The sequence below is a fragment of the Stenella coeruleoalba genome (assembly GCF_951394435.1).
Source record: "Stenella coeruleoalba genome assembly, chromosome: 16".
In the NCBI taxonomy this organism is placed as follows: domain Eukaryota; kingdom Metazoa; phylum Chordata; class Mammalia; order Artiodactyla; family Delphinidae; genus Stenella; species Stenella coeruleoalba.
This window is the reverse complement of record NC_137162.1, coordinates 44,138,138-44,152,715: the sequence shown is the minus strand read 5'-3', so window position 1 is coordinate 44,152,715 and position 14,578 is coordinate 44,138,138. Positions and strand designations below refer to the sequence as shown.

The 14,578-nt window shown below is 36.6% G+C and overlaps 1 protein-coding gene across 6 annotated transcripts in view; it reads right to left on the bottom strand.

The window, feature by feature from the left end:
- Positions 1–14,578, bottom strand: part of LOC307175636 (uncharacterized protein) — a gene marked incomplete at its 5' end in the record, with an annotated part of 505,492 nt that overhangs the window by 469,389 nt on the left and 21,525 nt on the right. Inside the window, one exon of one of the 6 annotated variants that reach the window (XR_013824389.1) lies at positions 11,374–14,191. The exons of the other annotated variants lie outside the window; for them this stretch is intronic. Of the gene's footprint in view, positions 1–11,373; positions 14,192–14,578 lie in introns of those variants that run through there. 6 annotated transcript variants of the gene reach the window in all.

Here is a 14,578-nt window from a genome sequence, read left to right as displayed (position 1 = left end):
AAAAGCTAACCTTACACCTAAAGCAACTAGAGAAAGAACAAAGAAACCCCAAAGTTAGTAGAAGGAAAGAAATCATAAAGATCAGAGCAGAAATAAATGAACTACAAACGAAGAAAACAACAGCAAAGATCAATAAAACTAAAAGTTGGTTCTTTGAGAAGATAAACAAAATTGATAAACCTTTAGCCAGACTCATCAAGAAAAAAAAGGGAGAGGACTGAAATCGGTAAAATTAGAAATGAAAAAGGAGAAATTACAACTGACACCACAGAAATACAAAGCATCATAAGAGGCTACTACAAGCAACTATATGCCAATAAAATGCACAACGTGGAAGAAATGGACAAATTCTTGCAAAGGTACAACCGTCCAAGACTGAACCAGAAAGAAATAGAAAATATAAGCAGTCCACTCACAAGTAATGAAATTGAAACTGAAATTAAAATTCTTCCAACAAACAAAAGTCCAGGACCAGATGGCTTCAGAGGTGAATTCTTTTTTTTAAAATTTATTTTATTCATTCATTTTTTGGGGCTGCATTGAGTCTTCGTTGCTGTGTGCAGGCTTTCTCTAGTTGAGGCAAGCAGGGGCTACTCTTCATTGCGGCGTGCGGGCTTCTCACTGTGGTGGCTTCTCTTGTTACGGAGCACAGGCTCTAGGCACGCAGGCTTCAGTAGTTGTGGCACACGGGATCAGTAGTTGTAGCTCACAGGCTCTAGAGCACAGGGTTAGTAGTTGTGGCGCATGGGCTTAGCTGATCCGCGGAATGTGAGATCTTCCCAGACCAGGGCTCGAACCCATTTTCCCTGGATTGGCAGGCTCTAGGTGGCTTTCTAGAGCCTGTGGTGGCTTCTCTTGTTACGGAGCACAGGCTCTAGGCACGCGGGCTTCAGTAGTTGTGGCACACGGGATCAGTAGTTGTAGCTCACAGGCTCTAGAGCACAGGGTTAGTAGTTGTGGCGCATGGGCTTAGCTGATCCGCGGAATGTGAGATCTTCCCAGACCAGGGCTCGAACCCATTTTCCCTGCATTGGCAGGCAGACTCTTAACCATTGCACCACCAGGGAAGCCCCAGAGGCAAATTCTATCAAACATCTAGAGAAGAGCTAACACCCATCCTTCTCAAACGCTTCCAAAAAATTTCAGATGGTGGAACACTCCCAAACTCGTTCTATGAGGCCACCATCACCCTGATACCAAAACCAAAGATATCACCAAAAAAAGAAAATTTCTGACCATTATCACTGATGAACATAGACTCAAAAATCCTCAACAAAATACTAGCAAACAGAATCCAACACACGGATCATACACCATGATCATGTGGGATTGATCCCAGGGATACAAGGATTCTTCAATATACGCTAATCAATCAATGTGATATACCATATTAACAAATTAAAAACTAAAAATCGGGACTTCCCTGGTGGTCCAGTGGTTAAGACTCCACACTCCCAATGCAGGGGGCCCAGGTTTGATCCCTGGTCAGGGAACTAAATCCCATATGCCCCAACTAAAACCCCAAGCAGCCAAATAAAAAATAAAATATTAAAAAAAATAAATATAAAAAATAAAAACCATATGATCATCTCAATAGATGCAGAAAAAGCTTTTGACAAACTTCAACACCCATTTATGATAAAAACTCTCCAGAAAGGGGGCATAAAGGGAACCTACCTCAACATAATAAAGGCCATATATGACAAACCCACAGCAAACATCATTCTCAATTCTCAGTGAAAAAGTTAAAGCATTTCCACTAAGATCAGGAACAAGACAAGGATGTCCACTCTTGCCACTATTATTCAACGTAGTTTTGGAAGTCCTAGCCATGGCAATCAGAGAAGAAAAAGAAATAAAAAGAATACAAATTGGAAAAGAAGTAAAACTGTCACTGTTTGCAGATGACGTGACACTATACATAGAAAATACTAAAGATGACACCAAAAAACTACTAGAGCTAATCAATGAATTTGGTAAAGTTGCAGGATACAAAATTAATACCCAGAAATCTCTTGCACTGGGACCTCCCTGGGGAGTCCAGCAGTTAAGAATCCACCATCCAATGCAGGGGACATGGGTTCAATCCCTGGTTGGGGAACTAAGATCCCACATGCCACAGGGCACCTAAGCCTGCACGCTGCAACTACTGAGCCAGAGTGCCTCAATTAGAGAGCCCGTGTGCTGTAAATTACTGAACCCATGTGCTCTGGAGCCTGTGCACCACAAGAAAGAAGCCTGCACACTGCAACAAAGAGCCCGTGTGCCACAATAAAGAGCCTGCACACTGCAACTAAGACCCGACACAGCCAAAAATAAATAAATAAATATTAAAGAAAAGAAATCTCTTCCGTTCCTACACACTAACAACAATAGATCAGAAACAGAAATTAAGGAAACAATCCCATTATCCATTGCAACAAAAAGAATAAAATACCTATGAATAAATCTGCCTAAGGAGGCAAAAGACCTGTACACAGAAAACTATAAAACACTGATGAAAGAAATCAAAGATGACACAAACAGATTTAGAGATATACCATGTTCTTGGAATGGAATAGTCAATACTGTGAAAATGACTATACTACCCAAAGCAATCTACAGATTCAATGCAGTCCCTATCAAATTACCAATGGCATTTTTCACAAAATTAGAACAAAAAATTTTACAATTTGTATGGAAACACAAAAGACCCCGAATAGCCAAAGCAATCTTGAGAAAGAAAAATGGAGCTGGAGGAACCAGCCTCCCCAACTTCGGACTATACCACAAAGCTACAGCAATCAAGACAGTATGGTACTGATACAAAAAAAGAAATATAGATCAATGGTACAGGATAGAAAGCCCAGAGATAAACCCACGCACCTATGATCAATGGAGAAAAGGCAGTCTCTTCAATAAGTGGTGCTGGGAAAACTGGACAACTACATGTAAAAGAATGAAATTAGAACACTCCCTAACACCATACACAAAAATGAACTCAAAATGGATTAAAGACGTAAATGTAAGACCAGATACTATAAAACTCTTAGAGGAAAACATAGAAAGAAAGCTCTTTGACAGAAATCACAGCAACATCTTTTTTGACCCACCTCCTAGGGTAATGGAAATAAAAATAAATGGGACCTAATGAAACTTAAAAGCTTTTGCACAGCAAAGGAAACCATAAACAAGACAAAAAAACAACCCTCAGAATGGGAGAAAATATTTGCAAACAAAGCAATGGACACAGGATTAATCTCCAAAATATACAAGCAGCTCATGCAGCTCAATATCAAAAAAAACAAACAACACAATCAAAAAATGGGTGGAAGACTTAAATAGACATTTCTCCAAAGAAGACACACAGATGGCCAACAAACACATGAAAAGATGCTCAACATCACTAATTATTAGAGAAATGCAAGTCAAAACTACAATGAGGTATCACCTCACACCAGTTAGAATGGGCTTCATCAGAAACTCTACAAACAAATGTTGGAGAGGGTGTGGAGAAAAGTGAACCCTCTTGCACTGTTGGTGGGAATGTAAACTGATACAGCCACTATGGAGAACAGTATGGAGGTTCCTTAAAAAACTAAAAATAGAATTACCATATGATCCAGCAATCCCATTACTGGGCATATACCCAGAGAAAACTACAATTCAAAAAGACACATGTACCCCAATGTTCACTGCAGCACTATTTACAGTAGCCAGGTCATGGAAGCAACCTAAATGCCTGTCGACAGACAGACGAATGGATAAAGAAGATGTGGTACATATATACAATGGAATATTACTCAGCTATAAAAAGGAACAAAATTGGGTCATTTGTTGAGACGTGGATGAATCTAGAGACTGTCATAGAGAGTGAAGTAAGTCAGAAAGAGAAAAACAAATATCGTATATTAACGCATATATGTGGAACCTAGAAAAATGGTACAGATGAACCAGTCTGCAGGGCAGAAATTGAGACCCAGATGTAGAGAACAAATGTATGGACACCAAGGGGGGAAAGCCGCGGGGGGGTGTGGGTGGTGGTGTGATGAATTGGACGATTGGGATTGACATGTATACACTGATGTGGATAAAATTGATGACTAATAAGAACCTGCTGTATAAAAAAATATAGAAAAACCTTATTTATTAGAAAAAAAGAATTGTAATTCAGGATCTGCAACCATGGCAAGCCATGTGCAAAAAAAAATACATACATATATATATATATATACATATATATATATGTATATATGTATATATCTCAACTCTATAATGAGGTATCTCAAGATTGTATTTCTAATCAGGACATTTCCACTGAACTCCCATGACAGTCACCTTATCTCTCCACCAATAATCCCTAGAAACTGATCTGTTCTTCATTCCTATAGTTTGCTTTTTTGAGAATGTCATATAAATGGAATCATGCAGTATATAACCTTTCCACAGTGGCTTCTTTCATCCAATATAATGCCTTCGAGATTCTCCCAAGCTGCTGTGTGGATCAACAGTTCCTTCCTTTTTATTTATTTTCTAATATTTATTTGGTTGTGCCAGGTATTAGTTGTGGCATGCAAACTCTTAGTTGCAGCATGCATGTGGGATCTAGTTCCCTGACCAGGGATCAAACCCAGGCCCCCTGCATTGGGAGTGGGGAGTCTCAAGCACCACACCAGCAGGGAAGTCCCCTAGTTTCTTCCTTTTTAATGTACTTTCATATTGCATGGATTTACCAGTTTATAATTCACCTGTTGAAGGACATCTGGATTGTTTCCAGTTTTTTTACTACTATAAGTAAAGCTGCTAATACTGTTGCACAGGTTTTTATGTAAGTATAAATTTCTTTTTTCTAAGGCAGATACATAGGACTGGGGTTGCCATGCTTAACTTTATAAGAAAAATTTTTATATGTTACATTTTTATTGGAGTATAGTTTCCTTACAATATTGTGTTAGTTTATACTGTACAGCAAAGTCAATCAGCTATACGTATACATACATGCCCTCTTTTTTGGACTTCCTTCTCATTTAGGTCACCACAGAGCACTGACTAGAGTTCCCTATGCTATACAGTAGGTTCTCATTAGTTATCTATTTTATACATAGTATCAATAGTGTATATATGTCAATCCCAATCTCCCCATTCATTCCACCCCCTTTTATCCCCCTTGGTATCCATACCTACGTTCTCTACGTCTGTGTCTCTATTTCTGCTTTGTAAATAAGATTGTCTATACCAAATTTTTCAGATTCCACATATATGTGTTAATATACAATATCTGTTTTTCTCTTTCTGACTAATTGACAAATTATTTTCCAGAGTGACCATATCATCCTGCATTCCTATCAGCACCATAAGAGAGTTGCGGTTTCTCTGTATTCTCATCAGCACCTGGTATCATTAGCATATTTTTTATTTTGGTTGTTCTACTAATTGTGTAGCGCTTTCGTTATTTTAATTTCCATTTCCCTAATGGCTAATAACATTGAACAACTTTTCATGTACATGCTTACTATCTTTATATTCTCTTTGGTAAAAGCTCCTCTGTATGAACATCTTTTACCCATTTTTAAATTGGGTTGCTTGGGTTTCATTTTGTTTTGTTCAGTTTGGGGTTTTTTGTTTGTTTGGGGGGGTTTCTGTTTTGGTTTTGGTTTGGGTTTTTTTTGGCCATGCCACGCAGCTTGCAGGATCTTAAGGTTCCTCGACCAGGAATTGAACCTGTGCTGTTTGGCAGTGAAAGCACAGGGTCCTAACCACTGGACCCCCAGGGAATTACCTTGTTTTCTTCAGCTTTAAAATTCATTTTATATTCTGCATATAAGACCTTTAGCAGATATGTGATCTTCTCCCATCTGTAGGTTGTCTTTTCATTTTTCTTGTCTAGAGCAAAAGTTGTTAACTTGGATGAAGTGCAATTTATAAATTTTTTTCTTGCATGGATTGTGCTTTTGGTGTCATGTCTAAGAAGTCTTTACCTAACCCAAAATCATGAAGATTTTCTCCTATACTTCCAGAAGTTTTATAGTTTTGTGCTTTACATTCAGATCCATAATCCTTTCTAATTTATGTTTAAGATGTGAGGTTTAGGTCAAGGATTTTTTTTTTAATGAAATGTCCAACGGCTCCAATATCTATTATTGAAAGGGCTATGCTTTCTGTAATGAATTGCTTTCGCACCTTTGTAAAAAAGAAATTAATCGGGGCTTCCCTGGTGGCACAGTGGTTGAGAGTCCGCCTGCCGATGCAGGGGACACGGGTTCGTGCTCCGGTTCGGGAAGATCCCACATGCCACGGAGCGGCTGGGCCCGTGAGCCATGGCTGCTGAGCCTGCGCGTCTGGAGCCTGTGCTCCGCAACAGGAGAGGCCACAACAGTGAGAGGCCCGTGTACCGCAAAAAAAAAAAAGAAAAAGAAAGAAAGAAATCGGCTGTATTTGTGTGGATCTATTTCTAGGTTCTCTGTTCCACTGATCTCTGTTTCTGTGTCTTCACCACACAGTCTTAATTACTGCATCTTTAGAGTAACTCTTAAGTTGTATAATGTAAGTACTCCAAGTTTCTTCTTGTTGTTCTTTTTTTTTTGAAAACTGTTTTAACTATTCTTAGTTACTTTGCCCTTTCATGTAAATTTTAGGATCAACTTATCTACATCTACAAAACAAGCCTGCTAGAACTTTTTTTTTTTTTTGTATTTTGTTAAACCTATAGATCAGTTTCTGAAGACATCTTGACAGTTTGAAGACAGTTTCTGAAGACTGACATCTTGATTATGTTGACTGTTCCCATCCACGACCATTTATTTAGGTCTTCTTTCATTTCTTTCATCAGCATTTTGTAGTTCTCAGTGTACAGACCCTGTACATCTTTTTTAGATTTATACTTAAGAATTTTTTATTAATTTTTATTGGAGTATGGTTGCTTTACAATGTCGGGTTAGCCTGAACTACACAACAAAATGAATCAGCCATACACGTACAGATATCCCCTCCCTATACTTAAGAATTTTTTTAAGCTGTTGTATATTGTATTTTAAGTTCAGCTTTCAACTACATATTGCTAGTATACAGAAACTGAGATGATCTTTGTGTGTTGACTTTGTATCCTATAACCTTGTTAAACTCACTTATTAATTTCTAGCAATTATTTTGGTTTTTTCTTTTGTTTTTGTAGATTCCTTAGGATTTTCTACATATTCAATCATATCACCTGCAAATAGGGACAGTTACATTCCTTCCTTTCCAATTTCCTTTTCTTGCTTTGTTGGACTGGTTAAAACTGCCAGTACTATGTTGATTACCTGTGGTGAGAGCATACATCCTTACCTTGTTTCAATCTTAGAAGGAAAGAATTAATTCTTTCACCATTAAGTATGATGCCAACTCTAGGGAGTTTGTAGTTGCCCTTTATTACCTTGAGACAGTTCCCTTCTCTTCCGAGTTTTCTGAAAACTTTTGTTATGACTGGATGTTATATTGTCAAGTGCTTTTTCTGCATCAATTGGTGTGATCACGTGTTTCTTCTTCTTCAACCTTTAATCTTCTTTAATGTAGATTACATTGTCTGATTTTCAAATCTGGAACCAGCCTTAAATTCTTCAGATAAACCCCACTTGGTCACAGTGTATTATTCTTTCTATATTCCTCTGGATTTGATTTGCTAATATTTGAGAATAGTTTGCTTCTATGCTCATGAGAAATATTGGTCAGTTTTATTTTATTGTCCTGTCTTGTCTTAATTTGGATAAATGCCACACTTTTAAAATAGAAAAACCTTTGAAAAATCCAGATTTTAAAAATCCAATAATTACTATTACCATTTTGTAAGATTTTATTATTTTTCATATGCTAAATTAGGTTACCTCAAGAAGACAAGCCAGTACCCAGGCTATGTTCATGGTGCTTGACCACTTGTTTCCACTGAACTGTGTACATGATGTAGGTAATGGTAGAGCATGCTCTTCTGAAACTTTTAACCAACTCAGTCAGATACATTTTACATATTCATATGCACACACGTTATACATACATATATGTATGTGTGAATATATGTATGTATATTTATATTTATATAAATATATATATACACACACACACACACACACCAAAAAAAAAAAAAAAAGACAATAATTATCCCTAACATGGTAGCAGCTAACATTTACCTTAGGCTTACTATGAACCTGGCATTCAGTTAAGCATTTTAAAAGTTCCTCCTTTAAGCTAAGCCAAGAAAGGTGTTTTGTTTTCTTTTGTTTTACCTACACAAGGTAGATACTTTGATAGGCTACATAACTTGAAATGGTCTTACAAAGTAAACAGAAGTGAGCTACATTTTGCACCCTGACTTCAAAGCTTATGTTCCTAATTGCTGTCACACAGCTTTTAGATACTATTCTGTAATCTACTTTTTTTCACTCAACATATCTACTCCATCTTTTTTACTGGCTGTATCATATTCCAGTGGTTAACTGTATTTTCCAATATGGGCACAATGTCTCTCTTCTAACGTGCTCTTCTTGCAATGTGATTCTAACACTCCTCCCATGACGAAGTGTGGTTTGTGTTCCCTCCCCCTTTGAATTTGGGTCAGTTTGACTACAGAGGAAGTAACAGTTATTTCAAGGTTAGTTCACAACAGATAATATTGGTTCTCTGCCTGATTCCCTTGGAATACTCTCTTGGAATCTTGGCCACCATGCCGTGAGGAAGCTCAAGCAGCCACATGAAAAGACCATGTGTAGGCATTCCTGCAAACAGTCTTAGCTGAGATTCCAGCCAATAGCATCTACCACCAAATTTGTGAAAACGTCTTGATATCACTATCAACCAATTAAAAATATTATGTGAACCCCAAATGGGTCACAGGTGTAACTTTAAATTTTCTAGCAGCCACATTAAAATCAATTTAAGTAATGTAAATATATTTAACCCAACATATCCAAAATATATATAAATATATATATTTATATGAATAAATTTGATATGTAATCAATCATTTAAAAATTGAGATATTAGTTTCTCTTTGTCATACTAAGTCTTTGAAATCTGGTATATGTTTTACAGTTACAGCACTTCTCAATTCAGACTAGCCTCTTTTCAGCTGCTCAATAGCCACTTCAGGCTACTGTGCTGTGGCTGCTTCAGATTATTCCACCAACTGTCAATTCCCAGCAGAGACACAATCATAGAGTTATAAAGTTGTTCCTGCTATACTCTTTCTGAATTCTTTCCCCTGCACACATACACACACACACCATGCAGAATGTGGGATCTTAATTCCCCAACCAGGGATAAAATCGTACATTGGAAGGCAGAGTCTTAATCACTGGACCGCTGGGAAACGACCTTTCTGAGTTCTTGATCCACAAAATCTATGGGCCTAACAAAATGATAACTAAGTTTGGGGTTATTATGCATCAATAGTAACTAGGATACCAGGCTACGAAAATCCTATAAACATTTCCCTACTTGGCTGTTTTTTCCATCTCTTTCCAGGATTTTATTACAAACAATGCTATGATGAGCAATACAATCTCTTTAAGTTAATCTATTTCCTTAAATAGTTTGAGAGTGGTTTTTCTGGGTCAATGAGAATATATATTTAGTAGACTTTCATTCATATTGTGAAACTGGTATCCAAAGATTAACCAGTTTTCACACTAACAATAATGCACATATGCCCAACTGTGCTTCTTCTGATTTATTTTGGCCCTTTTCTAGGTTCTTGAGTTGAATGTTTAGTTCCGTTCTTTTCTATTCCTCTATAATATTGCTTTATTTTATATTTTAAACTACCAGTGATATATTTTTATTGTAAAAGATCCAAGTAATATGTAAACAATATAAAAGGGGTGCCATTATTGAACGATTTGGCTTTCTTTCCCCCACTTAATGTCTTAAACGTCTTTCCCTGTCGGTTCATAAAGTTTAACTCATTAAATGTTAATTGATTAATTAAATGACTGCATGACAGCCCAAAGAATGTATGGGCTGTATTTCAAACATTGCCCTGGTGATAAGACACTTCAGTGACTTCAACTTTTCATTACTATAATTATCTAAAGACCATTTTACTATTTATACAATTTTAGAAATAGAAATGTTAGGTCAAAGAGTAAAAGCCTTTTAAAACTTGGTGGATATAGTAAAATTTATGCTTCTCACCATCACACTGTTAATTCAGAGTTCTTTCAACATGTTAAGTGTGCCTATTTTCTTGCACCTTCAAAAGCACCAAAGGGACTTCCCTGGTGGAGAATCTGCCTTCCAATGAGGGTTCAATGCCTGGCTGGGAAACTAAGTCCACATGCCATGGGGTTACTGAGGCCATGCCTCTAGAGAGCCCATGTGATGCAAATTATAGAGCCCATGCACTCTGGAGCCCGTGGACCACAACTAGAGAGAGAAAACCTGCACTCCACAACTAGAGAGACGCCCACACGCCACAATGAAAGATCCCACATGCTACAACAAAGACCCAACACAGCCAAAAAAAAATTTTTTTAAAGAAGCACCAAATATCTTATTAATTTTTGCCCAATAGGCAAAAAAAAAATGTGATCATTTTAATTCACATCTCTCTAAAGCCAGTCATCTCTTTTTAAATTTGACCATTTGGGGGTTGTTTTTGACAACTGTACAATCATACTCCACACAACTTCTCCCCTGAGGTTTTTATATTTTTCTTATGGATTTTTAAGAACTCTTTAGATATTCTAAGTATTTTTTTGTTACATACAATGGTGGTAATATTGTCTCCAAGTCTGGTTCTTTGTATTTTAACACTGTGAAGCCACTGGTCATACAAATTTTTTTAATATTTATGTGTTTTTTATGGATTCTGAAGTTTCTGATTTAGAAAGACAACTATGTTAAATGATAGAAGATACATGAATGTATGCTTGATTAAATATTTCAAAAAACACAGCCAAAGTCAAAATTTCACTTCATCAAATCAATATCACAGTCTTCTCAAAGATAACAACTGTTTTGGCCTTTATTTTTCCCGATCTCTTTCTATATATATATGTGTGTGTGTGTGTGTGTGTGTGAGCGCGTGAGCGCACGCATGTGCACACATGTATATATTAACAAAAAATAGCTTCATTTTTTAAAATATAAATAAGACCATAATATATAAAAGCAACTTGCTTTTTTTAAAGTTTATTTACAACGTTGTTAGTTTCAGGTGTACAACAATGTGATTCAGTCATCATATAAATACATGTTCTTCTTCAGATTCTTTTCCATTATAAGTTATTACAAGATATTGAATACAGTTCACTGTGCTGTACAGTAGATCCTTGTTGTTTTATCTATTTTATATATAGTAGTGTGTACCTGCTAATCCCAAATTCCCAATTTATTTCCCCCCCATCCCCACCTCAGCTATCCCCTTTGGTAACCATAGGTTTGTTTCCTATGCCTGTGAGTCTGTTTCTGTTTTGTAAATAAGTTCATTTGTATCATTCTTTTAGATTCCACAAATAAGTGATATCATATATTTGTCTTTCTCTTACTTCACTAAATATGATAATCTCTAGGTCCATCCATGTTGCTGTAAATGGCATTATTTCATTCTTTTTTATGGCTGGGTAATATTCCATCATATATATGTGTATCTATATACCACCTCTTCTTTATCCATTCATCTGTCAGTGGACACAAGTGGCTTCCATGTCTTGGCTATTGTAAATAATGCTGCAATGAACATTAGGGTGCATGTATCTTTTTAAATTAGGAACTGCTGGATCATATGGTATCTGTTTTTAGTTTTTAAGGAGCCTCCATACTGCTCTCCATAGTGACTGTATCAATTTACCTTCCCACCAACAGTGTAGGAGGGTTCCGTTTTCTCCACACCCTCTCTAGCATTTATTGTAGACTTCTTGATCATGGCCACTCTGACCGGTGTGAGGAGATACCTCATTGCAGTTTTGATTTGCATTTCTCTAATAATTAGCAATCCTGAGCATCTTTTCATGTGCCTATTGGCCATCTGAACATCTTCTCTGGAGAAATGTCTATTTAGGTTTTCTGCCCATTTTTTGATTGGGATTTCATTTTTATTCTTTTTAATTGAGCTGTATGAGCCATTTGTATATTATGGAAATTAAGCCCTTCTCAGTCACATTGTTTGCAAATATTTTCTCCTGGTCCACAGGTTGTCTTTTTGTTTCGTTTATGGTTTCCTTTGCTATGCAAAGTTTGATTAGGTCCCATTTGTTTGTTTTTGCTTTTATTTCTTTTTCCTTGGGAGACTGACCTAAGAAAACACTGCTATGACTTTATGTCAGAGAATGTTTTGCCTATGCTCTCTTCTAGGAGTTATATGGTGTCTTACATTTAAGTCTTTAAGCCATTTTGAATTTATTTTTGTGTACGGTGTGAGGGCATGTTCTAACTTCATTGATTTATTACATGCAGCTGTCCAGCTTTCCCAACACCACTTGCTGAAGAGACTATCTTTTCTCCATTGTATATTCTCACCTCCTTTGTCGAAGATTAATTGCCCATAGGTGTTTGGGTTTATTTCTGGGCTCTCTATTCTGTTCCATTGAGCTACGTGTCTGTTTTTGTGCCAATACAATGCTGTTTTGATTACTGTAGCTTTGTAGTAATGTCTGAAGTCTGGGAGAGTTAGGCCTCTAGCTTTGTTCTTTTTTCTCAGGATTGCTTTCACAATTCTGGGTCTTTTGTGGTTCCCTGTAAATTTTAGGATTATCTGTTCTAGCTCTGTGAAAAATGTCATGGGTAATCTGATAGAGATCACATTAAATCTGTAGATTGCTTTGGTTAGTATGGCCATTTTTACAATATTAATTCTTTGCAATTTGCTTTTTTACCTTATCAAGGTATCATGGAGATATATCTATGGTTGTATATAGAGCTCTACCTCATTCTTTTCACTTGCTACATAGTAGCATTTAGGTTCTTGCTGCATTTAAGTTCTTCAAATATTTCGCTAGTACAAACCATACTACAATGAACATCCTCACAAGTGAGAAGTTTTCCAGGATAGAGGGTCACAGAATATATTCATTAAGTGTATAATTTATTGAATGTCTCCTCCTTGATGGTCAAAAAGGAATAAACTATCTCTGCATGATTTACCAAACTAACTACATTTGATGGCTCTTTCTTTGTTATGAATTTTCTTATGTTGTTTGAGGCTTGAATTCTAAGGAAAAGCCTTCCCACATTCATTACATTCATAAGGTTTTTCTCCTGTATGGATTTTCTGATGTTCAGCAAGGCCAGAGCTATGCCTGAAGGATTTCCCACATTTCTTACAGCAATAGGGCTTTTCTCCAGTAAGAATTCTCTGATGTTCAGTAAGGGCTGAGCTCTTGCTAAAGGCTTTCCCACGGTCATTACATTGATGTAATGGGGTTTATTGATGGGGTTTATTTCCACTATGAGTTTTCTGATGTCCAGCAAAGGATGAGCTATACCTGATTTTCCACATTTACTACAGAGATAAGGTTTCTCTCCTGTATGCATTCTTTGATGACTAACATGACTTGAGCTTTTCCTAAATAAAGCATTTTCCACATTCATTACACTGATACTGTTTCTCACCAGTATGTATTCTCTGATGTTACAAGACAGCTGAGTTATCCCTGAAAGTTTTCCCACATTCATTACATTTAAATGGCTTCTCTCCACTATGTATTTTCACATAATGAGCAAGGCCTGAATTCTGAGCAAAGGCTTTCCCACAGTCATTATATTTGTAGGGTTTCTAACCAGTATGAAGTCTCTGGTGACTTAAAAGAACAGAATTATTTCTGAAAATTTTCCACATTCATTGCATTTATGGAGTTTCTCTCTAGAATGAATTTTCTGACGATTAACAAATGTTGACTGCTTCTTGAGAAAATTTTCCACATTTAACACATCTGAAACATTTCTTGCCTATGTAAATTTTATGATGATTTAAAAGGGATGAGCTGCTCATAAAGGCTATCCCACATTCTTTACATTTATGGGGTTTCTCAGCAGTACGATTTCTCTGGTGGCTAATAAAGGAGGAATTATATTTGAAGACTTTCCCACATTCCTTGCATTTATAGTGTCTTCTCTATGCAACTTCTGCCTTCCCAATCCAGGCCTCTTTCCATCATGACACTTTTTGTTTGTTCTCCCAAATCAGATCTCTCAGAAGTATTTTGCTGCAGGGCTGACATCTTTGTTTCAAATATGTACTCCTGAACTGAAAAAAATTTTTTTAATTCAAATGTTCTCTATGTTGAAATACTGAAAATGAGAGCTGCACATGGATAAGAATAACATTCTATTCTATACAACTAAAGGTTATGTAAAATTAATTCATCCCACTTGTGATTCTTGCTAAGAAAAGATGGCAAGACTAAAGATGGGAGAAGTAAATAGGATCTAAGGAAACAGAAGTTATAAATATTGTGTTTAAAGAATGCAAGGAGCATCTAATAAGTTGGTAAGTTAGGAAGGTAACACAGGCAACACCAAAAAAGAAAAAAAGATAAAAATTTGAGGATAAACACAACTTTGGGGAGAAAACCAAGTATCACAAAGCAAGCCAGGATTACTAGGACAGACTCCTATAGGGAGGTACATTTGA